The sequence below is a fragment of the Monodelphis domestica genome, chromosome 7, assembly GCF_027887165.1.
Source record: "Monodelphis domestica isolate mMonDom1 chromosome 7, mMonDom1.pri, whole genome shotgun sequence".
Taxonomy (NCBI): Eukaryota; Metazoa; Chordata; class Mammalia; order Didelphimorphia; family Didelphidae; genus Monodelphis; species Monodelphis domestica.
Window position 1 is genome coordinate 54,991,884 of NC_077233.1, and position 13,966 is coordinate 55,005,849.

Below are 13,966 nucleotides of genomic sequence, written 5' to 3' on the forward strand. Positions count from 1 at the left end.
CTCTAGAATCATGTCTTCACTGTTGTAAAGAGTATAAAACCCCCAGAATTGATGTCCTCTGGGGGGACAACTTTCCAGACACGCTGTTCCACCTAGGAGGCAGGCTTCTACCTATGCTGTCCTACTGGCCAGATTCAACATTACCTTCAAAATTAATAAATTTCCTTTTTATTTTTAAGCTAAGTTTCTGAGTCTTGCATTCTTGCAAAAGGTACCCTTCCCAAACTCCAGGGGTTCACCTCAAGCTCCCCACAACAATCCCTCCCTCCCTCCCTCCCTCCCTCCTTCCTTCCTGCCTTCCTGCCTTTCTGCCTTCCTGCCTTTCTGCCTTCCTGCCTTCCTTCCTTCCTTCTTTCCTTTCTCCTTTCTTCCCTCCCTCCCTCCCTCCCTTCTTTCTTTCCTTCTTCCTCTCTCCCTCTTTTCCTCCCTCCCTCCCTCCCTTCCTCCTTCCTTCCTTCCTTCCTTCCTTCCTTCCTTCCTTCCTTCCTTCCTTCCTTCCTTCCTTCCTTCCTTCCTTCCTTCCTTCCTTCCTTCTTTCCTTCCTTCCTCCCTCCCTCCCTCCCTCCCTCCCCCTCCTGTTTCCATTTCTGTTTTTTTCCTTCTTTCTCTCTTTTTTCCTCCCTTTCTCTCTTTTCCTCCTTCCTTTCTTTCTCCCAAAGAGAACCAAAGAGGAGATAGAACTTCTGCTTAAGGTGGATGGGACTATGAAAACTGCTACTAGAGAGAAAGTAGAGCTGTTCAATTTCTATTTTGTTTCTTTTTTTCTCAGAGAAAATGACCTTTTCATGGAAACTGTCTAACAGGGAGTCAGCATCAAAGATAAATAGGAGATTGTAAGAGAGCACTTGGTTGCCCTTGATGGATTGAAGTCATCTGGCCCCATTGAACTATACCTTGGATACTGAAAGAATTGGTGAATGTAATTGCTAACTCATTGCCAGTGGTATTTGAAAGCTTGTGAAGGTTGTGAGGGATACTGTAGGACAGGAGAAGGGCAAATATTGGCTTGAGTTTCATAAAAGGGAAGAGAAGAGATTCTGCATGTTATAGCCTGCTAAACTTGACTTTGATTCCTGGGGAAATTCTAGAGCAAATCCTTAAGGAGAGGGCTAAAAAAAAGAAAAGAACTGATTACATCGGGTTTCCATGACTTCATCAAGAATAAGTCCCATCAAGACTTTCTTTCTTTTTCAACTGTTACTAAATTAATAAATGAAGGAAATTCTGTAGATATAGTTTGCCTAGATTTTAATAAAGCACTTGATAAAGTAGTATTCTTGTAAAAAATTGGAGAGGTGGGGGCTACACGATAATAGAATTAGAGTCAGAACTGATTGAATGGTAGGATCCAAAAAAGTAGTCATTTAAGGTTTAATGACAACTCTGAAGGAGGCCTCCACTGAGTGTCTCAAGGATTTGTACTTTGACCTATGCTGTTTCACCTTAATAACACTGATTTGGAGAAATGTATGAACTAAAAGCTCATCAGTTTTACAGATGTTACAAAGAATGGTGGGATAGAGAACGCATTCAATGAGAAAATCAGAATTAAAAAAAAAAGGTTTTAACAAGTTAGGGCATTGTGCAGATTCTAATAAAATGAAATTCCATAAAGATAAATGTAAATATTGTATGCTTGTATTCAAATAATCAACTTTCCTAGTATAGGATACAGGAGGCACGAGTGAAGAATGGTTTATCTGAAAAGAGATCTTGAGTTTCAAGGGACAGTAATCGGTTAACTAGTCAGTCAGTCAACTAGCATTTGTTAAGTACTGACTGTGTTTGGTGCTATAATGTGAGTCTTGATTGCATTAACCAAGGTATAGATTCTAGACACTAGGAAATAGCAAGATATATTATTTTCTGGTCAGCATAAATCTGAAATACTCTGCTGAGTTCTAGGTATAATGATTTAGAATGAAATTGATAAATTGGAACACATTCAGAGGAAGGAACCAGGAATGTAAAAATCTTTGAATTGATATCCTACATGGAGTGTTTATAGAAATGGGGTGGGGGTGGGAATGTTCAATTTGGCAAAAGAGAAGAATTAGAGGGAATATTACAACTAAGTCCAAGTATTTGAAGGAGACCTGTCACATGGAGGAAGGATTAAATTTGCCTTATTTGCCACCATAGTATAGAACCAAGACTAATGGATAACAAAGAGGTAAATTTAAACTTGATGCCAGCAAGGGCAATTGGGTGGCTTAGTGAATTGAGAGCCAGGTCTAGAGATGGAGGTCCAGGGTTCAAATCTGACCTCAGACACTTGCTAACAATGTGACCTTGGACAAGTCACTCAAACGCCCTTGTCTAGTCTTTACCATTCTTCTGTCTTGGAACTAATACTCAGTATTGATTCTAAGACAGACCACAAGGGTTTAAAAAAAATAAAACAAAACAAAAACTTTTTACCAGGAAGAACTTCCTTATAATTAGAGTTATACTGCTATGGGGGGTGGGGGGTGGGGGGGAGGAAAAGAAAATGATCTATGTCTTTAATGAATAATGCTTGGAAGTGATCAAATAAAATATAATTTAAAAAAACAAAAAAAATAATTAGAGTTATACTAAAGTGGAATAGGCTGCTTTGGGAAGTAGTGGGTGCATTCCCTTTGGTAGAATGTACCTGTTGAGTGTGTTATAGTAGAGATTCCTTTTTGGAAATAAGTTAGACAAGATGGCCACTAAAAGATCTCTTTCTTTTCATTTATTTATTTGTTTACTCACTCACTCACTCACTCACTCATTAATTAATTTATTTATATTAACCCTTAAAAGTAATTAATTAATTAAGAATATTTTCCCATGGTTACATGGTTCATGTTCTTTCCCTCCCCTCTTCCCTCTCCTTTCCTTGAGCTGGAGAGCAATTCTTCTGGGTTATACATGTATCCTTGTTCAAAGCCTATTTCCATATTATTAATATTTGCAATAGAGTGATCATTTAAAGTCAAAATTCCCAGTCATATACCCTTTGAACCATATGATTGATTATATGTTTTTCTTCTGCATTTCTACTGTAAGATCCCTTTCTTGAAAGCCCTTTCTTCCAATGAAAGAGAGCTCAAAACTGGCTATGTGAAATCTTTCTTGATCCCCACCCAAGTACTAGTTCCTTCTCACCCTCCTTAACTACTACCTTGTATTAACTACTTGACATTTACTCATGCTTTTTCTCTTCATTTTATCCTCTCTTCCCCATTAGAATGTAAGCTCTTTAAGAGTGGGAATTATTTCAGTCTTTGTATTTGTACAATGGCTGGCATTAATAAATGCTTGTTGATTGATTCTAACTATAAAATTTGGGATTCTGGATTTTGTGAAGTTTTCCTCTTATAGGCTCAGTTTCCTTCTATGAAATGGTTGTGGTGTCTGGGACACCTTCTATCTCAAATGTGAAGGCTGTAGAAAAAAGATTCCAACTTCAAAGTACTCTGTGTTTTTACATCTATTAAACAAAACAAAATAGATATGCTTATTTTTACTACTCACCCAGAAGATGCAAGCAGCTCAAATCAAATACTTTCAATAAAGTAGCATAACGAGTGCAGCTAGGTAGCTCAATGGATAGAGAGCCAGACCTAGAGATGGAAGGTCTTGCATTTAAATCTAACCTATCTGTGTGACCCTGGGCAAGTCACTTTATCCCAATTGCCTAGCCCTTACTTCTTCTGCCTTGGAGCCGATTCTTAGTATCAATTCTGAGGCAGAAGGTATGGATTTAAAAAAAATAAAGCATAATAATAATAAATAATAATAAAATAGCAACAGAACATTTCTATCATAAATCTGAGGTACACTCTGAACCAAAATATATACCATTGGTGGGAAGAGTGATTATGCATAAGCAACACTTGTGCATGTTTGGAAGGTTACCCACAGTGGCAAAGTGGGACCAGAGCAAATCCTAGAGTGATAATTCATTCCTCCAGTGTTTCCCAGCTATCAGTATTTTCAGGTAATGTTACCACTTTCTCCTTCTAGGCACACTTCCTGCTAGTTTTTTAAACCTGAAGCTCTGGGATCTAAGACTGAAAGAAAGAAGGCAGAGCCCTATTCTCTTCTACCAACAAACAGAGCAGTTCTGGCAGAGGTGGGTCACACAAAACTAGCAAAAGCATGTCTAGAAGGGGCAATGTGGTAACATCACCAGAAAATACTGCTAAAATATTGCCTTTGCCAGATGGTATTCTGCCTGTCTTGAGTGTTGGTTGGTGGAAGGAGAAAAGGCTCTGCCATCTTTCTTTTCATTTTAGATCTTAGAGACTTACACCTCAGCCCTCAGATTAGGGGAAATTAGTTTGGGTCTCTTAGAAGAGGAATCTTTCAGTCCCACAGTCTTAGTTTGTGTGTGGCTTTTCTCACTATAAGGAGAGACTGAGCTTCCAGAGTCAAAGTTCTTTTGAAGAGTTAGCCAGTTAAGGAAGGTATGTAGGAATTTTATTATTTTAACTCTCCTTTCCTGACTCAACAAAGGCAATATCTACAATCTAGTCCTTTATCTGATTTAGGGTTAGAAATTCCTTGCAGCTCCTATTTAACCCCTTACAGGGATTCTGTGCCCTCAAATCCTTTTGGGGGCAAATGGGTCTGTTTTCATAAAGAAACTCCACAAGAGCTGTATGGCCCTGTGCTTTTCCTGAATCACTAAGATCTGGATCATCCAAATGACTGAAGAGAAATGGGAAGGCAAAAAAACTCCACCAAATATCCATATGGATCCCCATCCTTTATTCTAAATTCCTACTTCATTATATCTATGTACCATTGCCAAGCTCCCCAGTTTTGGAACACAGGAGTGGTAATATTTGCACTCCTTACCTTCACAGGATTATTAGAAGGAATGAGAATGTATTATCTAAGTGTGAATTATTATTATACACCCGGCCTGCCCTCTCTCTCTTCTTTCCTAGTCAGCGTGGAATGAATTCTTTTAGTTATGTCCTTTCAGTTGGTTTGGCCCTTGATAGTGAAATTGATTGTTCTGCTTTCATACTGTGAGCATTAGGACCCCTGCCCAGCAGGCCTCTTCAAACCTGGGCCCTCTCATGCTGTTTCTAGCCTGGCCTTCTCCCAGATTAATCTTTTTTTGTTAGATTCTTTGTCCCTGCTAGACCCATTCAAGCTCATTGGCAGAGCTAAGCTGACAAATAAGCCATAGAGCCTGGAAGTGGGACATGTTTTTGTGATATCTGCTACCAGCTCAACCCACTTCCCTATCAGCCTGATGAGTCACGTTCTGTACTTTCTGGGAGTGAATTCTAAAGACTGCATGCTTTTTACAATAAGACTTTATGTATTTTTAAAAAGCCAATAGAGCATAGCTATACATTACATGTTCTAAATTCCCCCCTCCCTATTTCTTTCTCTGCTTCCTCTGAATGGTAGTTTGAGGGATGTAAGCTTTTCTTTGCATCTTTAATTTTCTTATTATGATGAGCTTGACAAGCATCAGTCAATGCCAATATTTCCTTATGCTAATTGGATTACATATAACATGTGCATCTCTGTTATATACACAATAGTTTATAAAAAGATATATTAAATGTCACCCAGTGGTTCTTGTGCCTTTCCTGTGCCCCTTCTGAATTTTCTCCTGAATGTTTCTTTCTTCTCTCTTTTTGGTTTCTTGATTACGTCTCCTCTCCCATTACTCTTCATCTACACAAATTAAATATGAAAGTCTTCCCTTGTAGCAAATAAGTACAGTCAAATAAAGCAAATCCAGAAAATGGCCCTTTCTGAAAATGCAGGGTGTCCCCAAAGCCTTAGCACAGTTTGAAGCTATGAATTAGTTACTAGTTAAGCTATTAAGCTATTAAATGGTTATTAGTGAAGCTATTAAAACTTAATGTTAATCTTTGTTCATTGATTCATTTTAAGATGCAACCGTAATATTAACAAAGCCAAACATTAAGTTTTAGTAGCTTAAAGCTCCATTAAGACTTTTGGAATACTCTGTATATACTGCATTCTGTTCCTTGACTCCATCATCTTTCTGAATGGAGAGCGTGATTCATCACCAGTGCATGGGTCAATGCATTGATTAGATTTCTTAAGTCTTTTACCATTGTTTTCCTTTGCAATGTTATAGTCAGTGCATTAATTACTCTCCTGACTCTGTGCACTTCATTTTGTATTCCTTCATTTTGTTCTATTTGTCATAAATGAATGGCTCTCTGGGGTCTGTTGTTATTTAGTTAAGTCATGGCTAACTCTTCATAACCTCGTCTAGGAGCTTTCTTGGCAAAGATACCAGAGTGGCTTGCTATTTCCTTTTCTAGCTCATTTTACAGATGAGGAACTGAAGCAAAAAGGGTTAAGTGACTTGCCCAGGATCACACAGTTAGTAAGTGTCTGAGGCCAGTTTTGAACTCAGGAAGATAAGTCTTCCTGATTCCATTTCCAGCATTCAATCTACTTCACTACCTACCTGCCCTTTTGGGGTATAGGGAAAGGACAAATAAAGCTACTGCAGAATACTTAGGTATAGGGGAAAGTGCAGTAGACTAAGCCTCAATTTCATTCATGTTTTAGAATGCTTACTGAATAAATTGGGTAAGAATACATATTAGTTCCTCTGTCAGGCTGTAAGTTCCCTGAGGGCAAGGACCAGCATAGGGTAGTGCAAAGTGCTGGCCTTGAATTCTGGCTCTGATGCCTATAAGGCTAATAAAATAATTCTATATGTACATGTTGAGTGCCCTAGTAGAGTAGAATCTTTTCGCGAGTTGCAACTATTTCCTTTTTTCTTTTGTAAGCCAATGGTTGGCACCTCGCAGTCATTCAATGAAAGTTTGTCATTTGATTGATTTAGGTGATTCAGCTGGTCCCTTCTCTTCTCTGACCTTCAGCTCTCTTATCTAGGATAATAATACTTATACTATTTACCTCACAGATAAATACATGGGAAGAAAAACTTTTATAAACCATGGAAAAATGATCTATAGCTATTATAATTCTACAAGATGCTCTGAAAGCCTTAGTGCCATTTAATGCTATTAAAACTGAAAAGTTCACCCAAACTTATGGGACACCCTGTGCTGAATGCCCCTCAAAGGGCCTCACACAGGGCTGGTGCACAGTAGATGTTCAACAAATACTCAGCGAATCAATGAATCAAATGTAAGCAACCCCCAAGAATCCTGTAGTCTCTATTCATCCCCTCACCCTTGAGTCTTGACTAGGAATATCTTGGAAAGGGGGAAAAAGAGATTGGAGAGCTGCCTGAGATGAAGAATGGTTTTAATGAATACATTTGGAGAAGCAGAGAAATATTCAGGAAGTGTGATGAGTCATCTACAATATTAAAAAAGAAAGAAAAAAGCCAAACAACAACCCCTCCCCAAAATCTCAGATGAAAATTACTTCTAAATACTCCATTCAAAAAACCCCCAAATCACATATTTTAAAATTGAATTCCATTGTACTGGGAGTAACCTGAAAATGGAAATGAAATAATGAGACTATGGAAGAAAATGCCATTAGGCCAGAAAGGAATTAGATGGGGAAATCTGATTATATAGTAAGAACCAATACATATAATATACATACAGAGAAACAAACAAAGACACACACAGAGAATCACATTTCTTGGCCAGATCAAAAAGGATGCCATGGTAGAAAATATTACATAGTAAAGAATTTTTAAGAGGAATTTTTATTATGAAAATAAAAGCAAAGCAAAATAAAATGTAAATCAATCAATCAATTAGCATATAAATGCCAGGCATTATGTTAGGTGCTGGGAATATAAGACAAAAATGAAACTATCCTTACCCTCAAGGAGCTTGCATTCCACTTAGGGAGAATAACCTGTTCATATATAAGAAGCCTGTAAGGAACATCTTACATAGATGAGGTTAGAGGAAACTATGGTCTTAACACTTCATTCACTTGGAGTAGAGGTCATTTAATCTCAAAATCAAATCAATCAATAAACATTTATTAGGACCCTACTGTGTGCCAGGCACTGTGCCAAGTGCTGAGGATACAAAAAGAGATAAAAGATAGTCTCTGCACTAAAGAAATATACTGACCTTTTGTATATTTATTTTAATTCCACTCCCTCATCTATATTAATATGAGGTAAAGGTTTTTACAAATTTTGATTTTTACTTCTCAATTCTCTCCCTCCCTCAACCCCTTTTCCACCCACTGAGAAAACAAGAAATATAATATACATTATACGTATGAAATTATGCAAAGTGTATTTCAACTTAAGTCATGTAAGGAAAAAAGTAAGTAAAAAAGCAAAAAAAAAAAAGATTCAGTCTGTACTCAGAATTCTTCAAAAATTTTCTCTGATTGTGGATAGCACTTTACATCATGAATTCTTTGGAATTATTGAGCAGAGTAGCTACATCTTTCAGTTTATCATTGATACAATATTGTTATTTCTGTGTATGTTGCTCTTGTAGTTCTGTTCATTTCACTTTGTATCAGTTCATATAATTCTTCTCAGGTTTTTCTGAAACCACTCTTTCATCATTTCTTGTAGTATTCCACCACAATCACATATCACAACTTGTTCAGCCATTTCCCAAATGATGAGTATTCCTTTAGTTCCTAACTTTTCACAGGACAGAGAAGTTCTTAAGCTGGTGACCACAGACCCCATGGATAGATTTCAGAACCTCTGCCCTAGATTGATAAAAATGAACTGGGAAGAGTTGGTTAAAAGTGAGAGTTTAATAAATGCTTGTTGACTGAATGATTGAATCATCATTAATTTCTTATTAATAATCTTGCAATTGTTTTATCATTAAGTAGTGAATGATGTTAAACTTTTACTCCACTTTATTAAATTTTATTATTTAAGGAAGTAGAGAAACCTTCTCCCCCAACAGTAAGTATTCTTATTTTTCTATATTTAAGTAAATGTAGAAATTATTATAACAAAGATATACAAATTTTTGGCTATGGTCAATAGTCTGCCTGAGTAATTTCAAACCCTCAATATAATAATATTTTACTCTTCTTCAGTCTCTTCATAAGATTTTTTTAAATGACAACCTAGTTAAAATACTTCCAAAAAGAATAAAGTTTCTTATCTTCTTCATGTTTTCCTTTGTTATTTTCTCTCCAGTGATAACATGGAGCAGTTTTTAAGATCATTTCTAGTTCTTTGTAGACTCCTTTTTGTGAATTTCCCAGCAAGATTTCCTTCTAAAATGAGCACAGTTCTTAAAACAGTTCTTACAAGAAAAATCCATCTTTACATTCTCTCTATCCTCTCCAAAGATTTTTCATAGATCCCGATGGATCATAGCATAGCTAAACACATTTTCCATGACTTCCTAGTAAGAAGCTAAGCCCTTTTCTCAACTGAGGAAGCTTTTCCAGCATTCTGAACTCTTAAAGCTACAGTAATGACATCTGTATTATCTTAGATGCCTTTAAGAGTTACATATATGCATATATATATATATATATATATATATACACATACATAGTTACATAAATACAAGTCAATAAAAAAGTAGACACATAGTCATCTTAATTGAAAGAAAAAAATGTCATTTGCCCCAAATTCTACCTTTGTAGTAGTTTTTTAAGATATTGAAGATATTTCTGTCTTTCAGAGTCCTCTACATGGGTACAAATGGTTGGGAGGAGGAGTATACTTTTTTATTTGAGTATCATGTGTGATAAGCATAGAATATTTAAGCTGGAAGAGATCTTAGATGCCATCAACTCTCTCATTTTAAATATAAGGAAGCTAAAGCCCAGGAAAAAAAAGCTACTGGTCTCAGGCGATACAGATTTAAATCCAGCCAGGATTCCCAATCTAGGCTTTTGGCCACTATATATGTTGGCTTTCTTAGGAAAGGGGAGGTAAAGGTCTAAAGCGAGGAAAGATGACAGACTCCGAGGTAGCTTTGGAATGTTAGAGGTAAAATGTTGTCAAAGGGGCACCTTCCAGTAGGGTATGAGGGACAGCGTATTGGACTCATAGTTAGGAAGCAGGGTTCAAATCTGGCCTTGTGAGTTTCCTCGATGTTGTCAAGTCCCTTAGAATCTTGGATCCTCTGTTTTCTCATTTGTAAAATGTTTAGAATAACAATTGTAGCTTCTACCTGACAGGGAAGTCATGAGACTCAAATGAGATGATGGCTATAAAGCAAAGGTATCAAACTTACTGCCAGAAGATCCCTTTATACCTAGGACACTCCCAAGTGCTACAACCAGACTAAAATATAACTAGGAAATCTTTAACAGAAGTGTAAATCCAATAGAACACGGATAATATTAGTATGTGCTTTTCTAAATCAACGTGTGACCAGCAGGAATCTTTAGAAGTGGCCCTACTCCCAGAGGCCATTGGTACAAGATTCCCTCCTCATTGCAGATGAATGCCCTTCACCTGCTTGAGGGGCAGTTGGAGTTGGTAAGACTGGGAAAGAGGAGAGCTCTTCTGTCTCCTTTGAGTTGCCGAGACTCTTAGGACCTTGGGAACTTCCGGCTTCTAGCTTCAAGAAATAAGATGGTGCATGTAATACCCAGTGGAATTGCGCGTCAGTTCTGGGAGGGGTGTCAGGAGGGGAGGAAGGAATAGAAAATGATTTTTGTATCCAAGGAATAATGTTTGAAATTGACCAAATAAAAAAAGAATGTTAAAAAAGTATTATGAGATACCACACACACCCAAAAAGAAATAAAATGGTGATGCCAACCCAACTCCAGGGTTCTGAAGGAAAAGACTGAGAAGAAGCTGACATAAGAAGAGCTGTCCGTCTCCATCGTGTCTGGGTCCTCAGTTTGCTAACCTAGGGATTTGGGGGAATTTTCCCATGGGTGAGATCTGGGACTTTCTTGGTTAAGCTGAGTTACCTTACTCCAAATGGAACAGTTTCTTCATTTTGTGTTGTCTGATAGATATTTTCCCAGTTATTTTTTTTTCTGATTTTTGTTTTGCTGTTGAATTGGAAAATTTAAAAAAAAAAAGTATGTGTTTATTGTAGAATTAGTATTTGGTTGGAAGGGAGTCAAGCCTTGGATATAAAGCTTGGGGTCCTCCTTCCCCTCCAATTTAAGAAACAGAAATCAGATATTAGTTCTAGCCTGAAACTTATATCACTTAGACTATGAATATTTAAGGGAGAAGATAGATATTCAAGCCTGCTAACCACTCCCTCTGAGGAGAGCAGAATGGCAGCTTCTGAACCCAACACCTTGTTTCCCCTTCTGGCAGGAATTAAAGTCTCTCTTGTAGGAAAGTTGATGGAGAATAGACTAGAGATGTCTTTTCTGCCTTCCTTGGAGCCATACAATGACAATACCATGTTATATGTAACTCAAATCATTACATATGGTTTAGTGGCACCCATTTCTTTTTGAGTTTGATACCACTGGGGTAAAGCCCTCTGTATATTTGACAATACTCTGTAATATATCAGATATTGGGGCTGCTAGGTAACAAACCCAATGTGCCAGGCCTGGAGTCTGGAGGTCCTGGATTCAGATCTGGTCTTAGACACTTCCTAGCTCTGTGACCCTGGGCAAGTCATTTAACCTCGATTGCCTAGCCCTCGCCCCTCTTCTGCCTGAAAATTGATACTAAGACAGAAGGTAAGGGTTTAAAAAAAGATATTATTATTAGTTATGATGTGTTCTACCTCTAATGAAAGCAGAATTGTCTGATGGGTAAACAGCTTTTCTGGACAGTGTTAGCTATAGAAGGTATCTTGGAAGTAACGTAGTCCAAATTCCTCATCTAACAGGTCAAACTGGGCCTGCCATTAATTACTTCGCTGTGTGAACTTGGGTCAATCAGTCAATATTTAAGCATCTACTAAGTGCCAAGCACTGTGCTAAGCACTGGGGATACAAACACAAATACAAACAAAGACAATCCCTGCCCTCAAGGAGTTTGCAATCTAAGAGGGGAAAGCAACACACTAAGGTTGGGGGGAGGGGACGGAGAAGGTACCCCATGAGGGAGGTAATGATAGAGAGTTCCAAAGAAGTCCCCATGTAGCTCATGGGAAATGGGGAGGAAAACTGGGCTGAGCTCCATCTTTAAATAGAGACCTTGGTGCCCAAGGGCTCTTGACATACTCCTTATGAGGGGAGGTTATTTAACATCCCTGAGCAACAGTCTGTGAGCCTCCCCCCCAAGCCCTAGGGTAGACCCCCTGAAGATACATACCCAAGGTTCACAAGTTATCATGCTACCAGTGGGATGGGGGGCAAAGGCAGGAAACATGTACGACCAAAAGAAAACACATGGAGGGGACCAGAAAATAGCAAGAGCTGGTTGTGTTCCCAAGCTGGCATCTACAGAAAATGATTGTCTTTCTCTGCTGCTGCCTGCCACTCTGCCCCCACAGAACCAGTGGCAACCTTGGGTGGCTTTGGGCTACGAGCTGCCTTTCCCACTGGACTGGGGAGATGCTGGTCCGTCATCTCTTCCCTGCTACCCTCTGCTGGCATCTCCTCTAAACTGCAGCTGTGAGGGCTCTGCCCACTGAGCTTTAGGACAGGGCAATTCCCACTCAAAATTGCAGACTCTCTCACTAGTCCCTTAGATCATCAGTCACCCAGCTCTTACTATATACCTGCCACGCACTGCCTTAGGTGGTGACAGTGTGCCCTTTAAGCTGCTTTTTCCTCTGCTGAAAGATCTCTTAGACTAAGCTGGCATATGAGTGAGGGTCAACGAACTCCTCGCATCTACCTGGTTGCTAGTCTGGGGCCATGAAAAACATACCAGGACTCCTCTTAGGGAAACTGCAAAGGAGCTCAGCAGAACTCTCATGGAGACACTCCTTTCAGCCCTCCCTTCCTGCCATCAGGCTCCTAGTTACTAAATTGGATCCCTGAAAATCATCTTTTGAACAAGACTGAAAGGGATTGGGCGGAATTGCTTAGAGATAACAACCTTCAGCCTAGTGTCTTCCTGCCTCTCAACCACATTTCATTTCAGTTCAATATGTTGTAATTTCTCTGTTTCAATGCAACAAATGCATTAAGGATCTATTGTATGAACACCATGCTATGCCCAGGAGAAGATCGTTTAAACAAGATATGGTCCCCAAGAGCAGGTAGGTGGGGGATAGGAAGTCAGGGCTCAAGATCAGAGGTCCTGGGTTCAAATATGACCTCACACACTTCTGAACTGTATGACCCTGGGCAAGTCACTTAACTCCTAATGCCTAGCCTTTACCAATCTTTTGCCTTGAAACCAATCCTTAGTATCAATTTTTTTTTTAAACTTTCACCTTCTGTCTTGGAATCAATACTATGTATTGGATTTAAGGGAGAAGAATGGTAAGGGCTAGGCAATGGGGGTTAAGTGACTTGCCCAAGGTCCCACTCAGTATCAATTCTAAGACAGAAGATAAGTGTTTAAAAAAAAAGAGATATAGTCCCTGCCTTCTTGAGGCTTATATTTTGGGAACAGAGAGGGGACAGATTAGTATGAACTAGAGTGATTAGATGTGGAAAAGGTACTTACTTGTCTTGGAGATGAATCATTTACTAGTCACTTAGTTTGCTTTTGCAGAAGCCTACAGTGCTAAAAATAATTTGTGCATATAGTGATAAACATTTGGCCTTTTTTCCCCCTAATAAATCTTTTTCTGTTCCATAGACATCATAGATGATGAGGGCCCTACAGAGAGAGATGTGCCTCCAAATAATTCTTTCTTTTTTTAAACCCTTACCTGTTGGGCCAGCTGGGTGGCCCAGTGGGTCAAGAGCCAGGCCTGAAGACAGGATATCTTGGGTTCAAATCCAGCCTCAGACCCTTCCTAGCTGTGTGTCCATGGGCAAGTCACTTAATCCCAGTTGCCTAGCCTTAACTTGTCTTCTGCCTTGAAACAGACAGCATCAATTCTAAGATTAAAATACCAACAAAAAAAATCTCTTATTAACCCAGTGGAATTGCCCATTGACCACGGGAAGGGGGTGGGGAGAGAGGAGGGAAAGAACATGAATCTTGTAACCATAGAAA